Raw genomic sequence first — 9,441 nt, 5'->3', positions numbered from 1 at the left:
AGAGGGAGAAACATAAATTGTCTGCTTCCTGCACGCCCCCTATTGGGGAGGGGCGGTACACACCATTTTAAACGTGAATGTCAACACAATGAAAAATGCAAATAAATCTTTATATTACTGTGAAACAGTTTTAACCTTGCAGATCCCCTAAAAGGGTCTCTGGGACCTCCACAGCTAGCATGGAGGAGTGGGGCAATATTGAGAAACTTAGAATTACTAGCAGGAGGTGGGGGGAGTGGTTTTTAACTCCACAGGCCCATGGGCAAGTGTTTACTTCACTTAAAAAGTTTGGAACAAAACTAAATTACTGACTCGTGCCTCTCATAAAGAAACAGAGCTCTGAGACATGTGTCCATCCTCTGCCTGCCTATATTTCTTCCTTTTGAGATATACAGTGATGGCAGGTCACATTCCCTCACTCCGGCGCCCCTGTGCCCTAACCCTCCCATTTTGACCCAGTCACTTCCAGCCCGAATGTCCTGCAGGTGTTCCCCCTCAGTCCACTCCTTCCTTCCAATGCTCCAGACTCCCTATCTCAACCCCAGTCCCACCAAGTTGCTCTCATTTCTAGGTCGGTGACCTAAGCGGCCTCTGAGGCGGGGAAGGAGAAACAGGCAGTGGGAGCCCAGGCGTTGCTGGGGGCTGAGGAAGGAGGCTTTCTCCAGCACCCAGGCATCGGAAACGCAGTGGACGGGCTGTGCAAAGCCACAGGGCCAGTGTCACCGGAGGTCATCTTCTTGAGAACAGAGGCGGCAGTCAGGAGCCATAGATCTTCCCCCTCCCCGCTCCTGTCCACACCGCCCCCCTCCCCATAGCTCGCACTCCTGCGGCCATGGCTGGAAGTAGCAGAAGAGCTGAGGGACTCACACGGGGAGCCCTGTGGGGTCATGCCCTTAGGGCCAAGGTCTTCGCTTCTTCCCACTGGAAAACGGGCCATGCGGGGTTGGGAACAAGGGGTCCCAGGAAACATGTGCATTAGCTATTGGCCTCCGTCTCCAGAGACGCCCGGAGGTGGGCAGAGAGTTTGCAGCGGCTTCAGGCCGACAAAGCCGGAGCAGCTGACGGACTGCGGGCGGCCGGCGCGGCTGAGGGAACCAGGACACTGCGCAGCGAAGCGCGGGAAGGGCTGCGGCCCGGTCCTTTCCCCCGAGCTCGGGTCTCTCCGACTCAAGCACGACCCCTGGAGGCAAATACTTCGCGGCACCTCGCAGCGTTCTACCCCTTTCAGAATCCGTCTCTACTGTGAGGTTTGCCTCATTTTCCGCTTTGGAAAAAAAGAGCGCAGTTCCGGAGTAGGAACTCCAGGAGCTTTCTGGGAAATGGAGTCCCGGTCAAGAGGATTCTGGGAGTCGTAGTTCACACTGTTCATTGCGCATGCGCATTTCCGTTTTGACAGCAGAGGGTCTATTGCTCGGGGGCGTGGGGCAGGGGGCCAGGGACAGGGAAGAGACCTGTGCGTCCAAGCCCACCGGGCCTCCGACCGACCGACCGTCTGCCCTTCGGGTTCCTTGTCTGTTGGGGAGGGGACCCGGGGTGGAATGTGACGGATGGACTTGGGTGCCTGTCAATTACAATTGCCAATTGTAATTGGGCAATTACAGCGGCACGTGCTAACTCCGAGATGCAGGACCTAGCGGCATCGTGTTACTGTCAGAAGAGGCATCTGAGCCAAATTTTGGTGGCATAGGACCAGGCTGAGGGGAGACACACCCAAATTCTGGGGCCTCCAGAGTGCAGAGTCACCAATGAGCAAGGCTATGACCTTGAAAGGACCCTTGAGACACGGGCGCTATCCCCTGAGATTGTAAAGCTGTTGTTGATTTAGGCAGGGGTGCGCTGTGACCCTAACATCATGTTACTGAGGTCACTGTGGCTGTTTTCCGCAGGGTCGGGAGGGGAGGGCATTGAGGACCTCGCACTAGTCCAGGGAGATAAGAGCCAACCATGGCAATGGCAGTGTGATGATTTCTCAGGGAGAGGGACATGTTGAGGATTTCCAGATTTCTGGAAATATTTGCATGTTTGCAGATATTTACACTTAGTGAAATTCTTACTCATAATCTGTCTCAACCCCTCCCCTCCAAAAAAAGCTTGAGGGGGTCAAGGACTGAGCACACACGTGCAAATCCATTCACAAAACGAATGAGATGCACACTTTGACCCAAAGGGCATTCATGCACAGAGCTACACAACTCCCAGCTATACCCACCCTTGTGAGCACACTGGTATGAAAATGCACACAGCCACATAGCTACTCATGATCACACACACATACTTACTGCCTCAGACACGAGTCCTGGTAAATGTATCTTTCATCTCAGCTCAAAGACAGTCTGCCCAGAGCTGAGAGTGCCCTGCCATCTTGGGCTAAGTGTGTTTGCCCAAAAGGACAATGGGCCTTTTTGGGCCTCTTTGGGCCTCTTTCTGGAAACGTCACATAGAGCTCAGCCTCTGTCCTTCCTACTACATCCATGTCCACTATGACTTTGACTCTTCCTAGTCACCGTCCTGCCACCTGGCCTGATGGGAGGGAGAAATGGTGCTTGAATTCAGGCAAAGGTTTTGCATATCTGAATGGATTTGCTGAGAGTCTTCCCAGAGCAGTAGTTCTGAACGTATTTGTATGTGCTCGACTCTTCAGAGTCCACTGAAAGCTGAGCCCTCTTCCCAGGTAAACCACATCTTCATATCTGTACTATGAAAACCCACCTGTGAGGCTCTGGTTAGGAACCTCACTAGAGGTAGGTCAGAAGGCATTTTCCTGGTTGCCCTCTCCGCAGCCTTCCAGTGGCTCTAGAGGGGGCTCCAAGCACCTAGAGGAGTCGGGGCGTGAGAAAAGGGCACCTTCTCCTCCCATCTATGTTACTCTTAGCTGTGCACCCAGGCTGTCAGTCTTGCAGGCCCTCTGCTGGGCATTGTCGTTCAGTGGGTGAGTGGAAGAGTCGGCCGGGCAAGCAGTTCAAACTTATCAGATGTTTAGTTATTTAGGGTTAGTAGGTCAATTAGAGAGCCAGTAGGTCAAGAAAATCACTTGTAGTTTAAAAACTTAATCAGCCAACCATCCTGTTAGTCACTCAGGATTAGTTTTTCAGATGGACAGTATCCATCAGTCAATGCAGTGGTTGGTCTGTCCATCAGGGAGCCAAGTGGTTGGGAATGCTAAGCAGCTGGTTCAGCAGTGAGACAAAAGGGCAGTTGGGGTGAGAACATCTGGCTCGTGTTTCCACTTTTACATCCTGAAGGCAAGGTAGGAAGGTGGAGAGAGGAACAGACTCTGAGGCCACCAGAGGAGGCTCTGGTTTGCTGGGAAATAAGGCTCAGCTGGTGCAGGGAACAAAGGAAGAGGAAAAGCTGCAGAGCAAGGGCCAGGCCGAGCTGTCACTAGAGGGCAGTGTGGCGTCCCTTAATTTCCATGCTGGGCACACTGGAGGTTCAACTTCAGGCTTTTGGAGCTCCAGTCTCCGGCTAGCCTCTGAAGAAAGGCTCCTGAGAGGACTTCTCATCTGGGGAATGCCTAACCAAGCAAGACACGCTTGGCTCTGAGCTGGGAGGAAACTGGTTAGCTGCCTTTCCTGGGCACTGCTGCGGCCAGGGGCACACCAGCACCGGGGAAGAGCGGGAATGGAGGGGGAGGCTCGCCTCACCAGTCTGCCCCAGGAGCAAGGAGGGGAGCAGCTCCCTGAAGCTGAGGCATGGAGGGCAGGACCTGTCACCTCCCAGGCTGCGTCTCCTTCAGCATCTCTAGGGGCCAAGGAGGAGCCAGACCAATGGCCTGGAACCTCCAGACTCCCATTCCTCGGCTGAACTCCATGGTTAGCTGCTGCTTCTGCCATGGATGGCAAGTCTGACTACAGCAGGAGTGTGGTGGTTAGCTACCGACAATGAAGGAAACACGGGGAAAGGACACACAGTGAGTTTCATTTACCTTGGGAATCACAGATCTATATCTATATATATAAACTAGAGGCCCGGTGCATGAAATTCGTGCACGGAGGGGGGGTGTCCCTCAGCCCAGCCTGCACCCTCTCCAATCCAGTAGGATCGGGCCTAAACGGGAAGTCAGACATCCCTCTCACAATCCAGGACTGCTGGCTCCCAACTGCTTGCCTGCCTGCCTTCCTGATTGCCCCTAACCACTTCTGCCTGCCAGCCTAATCACCCCCTAACCACTCCCATGCCAGCCTGATTGATGCCTAACTGCTTCCCTGCCAGCCTGTTTGCCCCAACTTTCCTCCTCTGCCGGCCTGGTCACCACTAACTGCCCTCCCCTGCAGGGTTGATCACCTCCAACTGCCCTCCCTTGCAGGCCTGGTGCCTCCCAACTGCCCTCCCCTGCTGGCCATCTTGTGGTGGCCATCTTGTGTCCACATGGGGGCAGGATCTTTGACCACATGGGGGCAGCCATCTTGTGTGTTGGAGTGATGGTCAATCTGCATATTACTTTTTTATTAGATAGGATAGAGGCCTGGTGTATGGGTGGGGGCCAGCTGGTTTGCCCTGAAGGGTGTCCCAGATCAGGGTGGGGGTTCCCTTGGGGCATGGGGTGGCCTGAACAAGGGGCCTGTGGTGGTTTGCAGGCCAGCCATGCCCCCTGGCGACCCAAGCGGAGGCCCTGGTATCTGGAATTTATTTACCTTCTACAATTGAAACTTTGTAGCCTGGAGCAGAGCCAAGCCTTCTGCTCACTCCGCGGCAGCAGCCATTTCTGTTTAGGGTTTATTTATCTTCTATCATTGAAACTTTGTAGCCTGGAATGGAGGCCTAGGCCAGCTAGGGCTGCAGAAGCTTTGCTTCCTCCTTCAACCCTAGCCTCCCGCTCTTTCCAGCTCCATGGCTGCCGCCATTTCTGTTTGGATTTGTTTACCTTCTATAATTGAAACTTTGTAGCCTTGAGTGGAGGCTTAGGCTGGCAAGGGCAGGCAGAAAGCTTGGCTTCCTCCGTTGCCTGGGAAACCCAAGCCTCCCTCCTGCTCTCTGTGGCTGTAGCCATTTTGGTTGGGGTTTATTTGCATACTCGCTCTGATTGGCTGGTGGGCGTGGCTGGTGGGTGTAGCGAAGGTAGATCAATTTGCATACTACTCTTTTATTAGGTAGGATGCCTAGGCAACTGTTATGACCAGACAACTGGCCAGTAGCTATGACGTGCACTGATCACCAGGGGGAAGACGCTCAATGGAGGAGCTGCCCCTGGTGGTCAGTGCACTCCCACAGCTACCTCCTGCGGCCAGCCAACCTCCCATGGTCCCTTCCCCCCGACAGGCCGGCCCAGATGAGCCCTGATCATTGGCCAGGCCGAGGGACCCCACCTGTGCACGAATTCGTGCACTGGGCCTCTAGTATTTTTATAAGGTGTAAAACATGCCACTGGGCACAAAGACAAGAGTCAGAAAATTTGAGTTCTTTTCTCCCGCAAAGGGAAGTGCATGAGGCCAGAAAGTAGTGTCTCCCAGTCATGCTTAGATCATAATGCTAGGCCTCCAGGGGGGCCTCCTGGCTTACAAAAATGGGCAGGGACATACTCTGGTTCCAGCTAGTTTTTGTGACTCAGAGCAGTTAACAGAAAAGAGTAACTTGGGGCATAATGAGTGCTGCCATGGTAGAGGCACCCCATGTGCCTCACACTTTATCTACAGCCTCTTATGAGAGATGTCATTCCTGGTTTACAGAGGAGGAATCTGAGGCCTAGGCTTGATATCATGCCTGAGCTCGCACAGCTGGGAGGGTACAGAACCGGATTTGAACTAAGTCTGCACAGTTTTAAAGTTCTTTCCTTTGCCTGGATATCACACTCTAGACACGGATGGGGAAAGGGAGGAGGAGGCAAGTTGGGGAGGTTTCTAGGTCCTGAGGGGGCTCTGGATAGGCCTGTCCCCTTCAGAGAGTCTGCAGATCTGATACGCTATGGGATGGCACTGACACCCCTTTTTCTCTCTCCCAGGCGTGCAAGAAATGCAACACCGCCGTCTCGGTACAGCCCCTTCCGCGTTGTACTATTGCAGGTAATGAAGCTGCAGAGGTAAGTGGGAGCCAGGTCATGAAGGGCCTTGTGAGTCAGCTGAGGGAGCATGGATTTTCTCTAGAAGGCAGTGGAGGGCCAAGGATTGTTAACAAGGAGTGGCATGATTTGATTTGTACTGACACAAATGTACAACCTATATATGTTGGATAGAAATATTGAGTATATATTTAGTATGTATTAGTAAGCCATCATACGTCCTTAAATTTGGCCCTGTGAGAAATGTTTACTATAATGGGACAGGAGTGTCCCACTTATCCGCGGTTTCCCTCTCCAGTTTCAGTTACCCATGGTCCGAAAATATTAAAGGGAAAATTCCAGAAATAAGCTTTATACGTTTTAAATTTCCCACGATTGTGAGTGGGATGGTGAAATTTCGCACCATCCTGCTCCATCCCACCCAGGACATGAATCATCCCTTTGTCCAGTGTATCCACGACTCGCCTGTTAGTCACTTAGTAACCATCTCGGTTATCAGATGGGCTGTCGTGGTATCACAGTGCTTGTGTTCAAGTCACCCTTATTTTATTTAATAATGACCCCAAAGTGCAAGAGTAGTGATGCTGGCAATTCAGATAATGCCAAAGAGAAGCCGTAAAATACTTCCTTTCAGGGAAAAGGTGAAAGTTCTCGACGTAATAGGGAAAGAAAAAAAATTGTATGCTGAGGTTGCTAAGATCTCTGGTAATAAAGAAATTCATGCTAGTTTTGCTGTCGTCCCTCAAACTCAAAAGTTGTAGCCACAGTGCATGATAACTGCTTAGTTAAGATGGAAAAGGCATTACATTTGTGGGTGGAAAGTTTTAAAAAATTACATTTTTGAGAGAGAGAGACCACATTCACATAACTTTTATTACAGTAGTATATTGCTATAATTGCTCTATTAGTTATTGTTGTTAGTCTCCTGCTGTGCATAATTTATAAGTTAAACGTTATCATAGGTCTGAGTGTGTAGGAAACAAGATAGTGTATGTAGGACTCAGTATTACCCATGGTTTTAGGTGTTGCACGTGACCAAACAGTCCCAAATGGTTGAGAGAGGCATTCTCATATCTTGCTTAAGAATATGGTCCTTCAAGTTAATGGACAACAGCTTTGAGTCCAAGCTCTGATGCATACTAGTTAGCTATGTGAAACCTCAGATTAGTCACTCCATCAAGCGTCCCCATTTCTATAAAGTCTAACAGTGGCATCTAACGCATGTCAACACTAAAGTCATCAACTTGCCCCGGTTTTCCAGGAACTTTACTATTTTCAGCACTGGAACTCCTTCATCCCTCAGCCCCAGACAAACTGAGATGACTGGTTGCCCTATTAAACACGTCACAAAACTACCCTACCTCCTTTACGTGGAAGACTGGGTCCTGAAGTCTAAAAATTATATTTAATGCTGCCCCCTAGTGGCTGAATATAATATAACACCACTGCAAAGGCTAGATTTATATGATAAAAGTTTTCTTAAAAACAGCAACCAAAAAAAAAAACAAAAAACACCAAAAACAAAAACAAAACAACAAAAAAAAACAAACAAAATAGCAACCAAAAAACACACACCAAAAAACCAAACAAACAACAACAACAAAAAATAACCAGCAACCACTGCCCTAGCCGGTTTGGCTCAGTGAGTGATAGAGCGTCCACCTGCGGACTGAAGGGTCCCTGGTTCGATTCCGGTCAAGGGCACATGCCCCGGTTGTGGCTCAATCCCCAGTAGGGGGCATGCAGGAGGCAGCCGATTAATGATTCTCTCTCATCATTGATGTTTCTATCTCTCTCTCTCTTCCTCTCTGAAATCAATAAAAATATATTTTAAAAAACAACAACAAAAAACAGCAACCACTAATGTTAAGAAGCAGGGTAAGGATATTGTCCTAACCATTTAGTTTTACATTTATAACTGTTGCAACCCTACTATGTTTTAATATTCATTGATATTCGCCAGCAAATACAGTATCTTGTATGGCTATTGGGAGGATTAATAAATTTGTGTTATTCTCTGGGCTTTGACTTTTCCTTTAGGAAAAATGACTTCACACCTCTGAGCCGGTTTCCTCATTTGTATTAGGGGTAACAGGACCTTCCTCAGAAAGTTGTTTAGATTGATAGACATGCCTTTACTACTGACAGTTATCTGGAGGCCAGGCCTCCGGCCCGCACTCTACCAGGGGCTGGGGCTCTGCAGCTCCGTGCTGGCCCCTCAGGGACATACCTTCTCCACCTCCTCAAGGCCACTCTCAGCTCCAGAGACCAGGAAGGCCTGGCCAGCCACTCTGATGAATTCAGCTGGTTCCCCTTTAACAGAAGCTATTATTAGTCATCTGAGCTGGCCATTGGGCAGGCACTCCGCAGGCGTACAACCCCAACACTCAGGTCCGTGGCCTTGAGCAGTGGGAGCTAACTGATGCCCAGGCCAGAACTCTGTGCCAGCCACTATCAAAGCCAGGACTGCAGTGTAAACCCACCTGTTTTCTGCTTTCTACTGCGGTTGTGTTTAAACACGCTAGGTCCACCCACCATGGCCTGGGCTGCTAACTCCATTCTGAAGGCTTCCCGAAGACTCAGAGAAACAGAAGCCTGCATCCCTGCAGCTCCTGCATCGGTCTTGATGAGCTCTACCGAAGGGAATCCCTCAAATCTTTCAAAAGCCTAATTCTGCTGTAGCAGCAAAGATCCTCAAAAAGGCTTCATAGCAATATCAGATTAAGTTCTTCGATTCTGTTTACTAGTGAAATTAGAGAAATGCACCGCTTATATTAGTTAATACCTATAGCTACACTGGAAAGGGGTTAACTGCTCAGGTAAGCTAGAAAATCAACACATACATTTGCTGGCCTCTGCTTTGTTCTGTGTAACTTTGATCAAAAGCCTTGTCATCCTGTTTTGGTGCCTTGGTTTTAAGGTTCAATTTCATACATCTTTAAAGATTTAAAAATGTTTCATCTCTATCATGAAATATTATACAGTGGCTATAAAAAGAGCTTATTCTATTATCTATCTATCTATCTATCTATCTATCTATCTATCTGAGGCCCGGTGCACAAAATTCATGCACGGGGGGAGAGGGGTGTCCCTCAGCCCAGCCTGCACCCTCTCCAATCTGGGACCCCTTGGGGGATGTCCGACTGCCCGTTTAGGCCCAGTGCCTAAACGAGCAGTCGGACATCCCTCTCACAATCCAGGACTGCTGGCTCCCAATTGCTCGCCTGCCTGCCTTCCTGATTGCCCCTAACTGCTTCTGCCTGCCAGCCTGATCACACCCTAACCACTCCCCTGCCAGCCTGATTGATGCCTAACTGCTCCCTGCCAGCCTGTTTGCCCCTAATTGCCCTCCCCTGCAGGCCTGGTCACCCCTAACTGCCCTTCCCTGCAGGCCAGGTCCCCTCAACTGCTCTCCCCTGCAGGCCTGAGTCCCCCCGCCCCCCACT

This window comes from Eptesicus fuscus, chromosome 18 (assembly GCF_027574615.1).
Source record: "Eptesicus fuscus isolate TK198812 chromosome 18, DD_ASM_mEF_20220401, whole genome shotgun sequence".
NCBI classification, from domain to species: domain Eukaryota; kingdom Metazoa; phylum Chordata; class Mammalia; order Chiroptera; family Vespertilionidae; genus Eptesicus; species Eptesicus fuscus.
Note: the sequence above shows the minus strand (reverse complement) of the source record.